Genomic DNA, 1602 nt, shown 5'->3' on the forward strand with positions numbered 1-1602 from the left:
TGGTAACTTGTACTGAATAGACTTCCGTTATCAAACCAAAACTGAAATTATGTTGAAAGGTTTGATTAAATTGAATTTCCAGTCTAGAAGTCCCCTCATCAGGCGCTTTTTTTTTTTTAAATCTCCGTACTTCAAATTCTTGGGTACAACGATCTGATGATTTATTGCAAAAGTGTGGGACAGTGTATTTTTTTTTTTCCCCTTTGTCTTTCTGTGTCTAAGCTCAGGAGATTGGGAAACTTCTTGATTCATCCCTCGGCCACATGACTTCATAGCTGGCCGACCTCGTGTCATCATGGCCGCAGCGCCTCTGGATGCTGTGAATTGTCAAGAGAGGGGACGGGATCAGCCGTGCTTCGTATCGGTAATGACTAACGGAGGAGGGTGGGAAACCAGAGCAGCTGAGTAAAAGCAAACAGAAAGATCATCCCGCTGGAGCGGTGCGATGGGCTTCTGACCTCGTGTTTTGACACGACTGTTGTGGGGTTTTCCAGCGCTCTTTGCAGACAAAACCCAGTGGGTATTGACTGACTCATTCAGAAATCTCTGCTTTCGTATGTGGCGACTTTCTTCAGTTCTTTCTAACTTCTCAGATAAAGTTTGAGAGGTGACCTTGATGGTGAGCTTTCCATCGAAGCCAGCTTTCCGCTGCTTTGCTCTGTCGCTGCAGGGAGTTGAGGCGACAGCGTTCGGCCTCTGCTTTCTAGGAATGTGATTGACACCATAAAAGAAAAACTCTGCCCACCTTGGTCTGTGCCGTTCTGCGGCCCGAGGAAGAAAGGCGAGAAGGTTTTTCTTCATACCAGAGTGGTTTGGAAACGTGGCTCCGGCAAAGCAATGTCTGGGAGTTCGCAGCTGAAATGGAGAACGGAGCTGAAGGTGCAGCCTTCTAACTTGATCTGAGTTTCTAAAACTCGAGGAAAACCTTGTCTAAAATGTAAACTGTAAGAATTGGTAAGGCGCTTTGGAAACTAGAATTGAGTAGGCTCTGAATTGTGGTGTATAATAATGAATTATATCTATTTTTGTGTATATAAATCTTATGCTCGATGCTCCTCGTGTTCTCTTTTAAATGCTGCCTCTGTAATTTCTAGGAAATAAGAATATATACTTGGGTGGATTGGAGTAAATGAAAGTAATTTGTGTAAATTGATAAGCATCGGGAGGCTGACTTTGGTTTTAAGTGTTCCAGTAAATAGGGCTTGAGTGGTGTAAAAACTTCAGCAGCACCCTTTTGGAGATCCTTGTGGGTTTAAGGTTTGAGCCCACCATCTCTGAGTAACTGCGAAGGCATGGGAAGCGGAGCGGGCGAGCAGATTTATGTACGGGAGAAATGCAAACGAAGAGCTGGGGGGAGTAAAGGCGAATTGCCCGAGAGGGGTGCTGCTGTCTGTCGGGAGCAGGGACGTGGCGTGGCTTCAAAGGATGTGTGCTTCACTGCTTCCATAAGGCATCTCAGGCCTGGGGTTTCCCTTTTTTGTTTTTTAATCTGGTAGAGCGCTAGTGCCCTTCTCAGTGGGCTGCAGCGGGAGGTTGAGGCTTCTGGGTTTGTTCCCTCCTGCAGAGACTTCGCCCTCTACAACTGCCTGAGAGGAGGCTGTA

The 1602-nt window shown here is 46.4% G+C and overlaps 1 protein-coding gene across 2 annotated transcripts in view; it reads left to right on the forward strand.

Moving 5' to 3' along the window:
- The window catches only part of MEX3C (mex-3 RNA binding family member C), a 13807-nt gene that overhangs the window by 8670 nt on the left and 3535 nt on the right, over positions 1-1602 (forward strand). Inside the window, exon 1 of one of the 2 annotated variants that reach the window (XR_004843166.1) lies at positions 373-954. The exons of the other annotated variant lie outside the window; for it this stretch is intronic. The gene's annotated coding sequence lies outside the window, so the exon portion shown is untranslated. Of the gene's footprint in view, positions 1-372; positions 955-1602 lie in introns of those variants that run through there. 2 annotated transcript variants of the gene reach the window in all.

This window comes from Egretta garzetta, unplaced genomic scaffold, assembly GCF_000687185.1.
Source record: "Egretta garzetta isolate BGI_Z169 unplaced genomic scaffold, ASM68718v1 scaffold179, whole genome shotgun sequence".
NCBI lineage: Eukaryota > Metazoa > Chordata > Aves > Pelecaniformes > Ardeidae > Egretta > Egretta garzetta.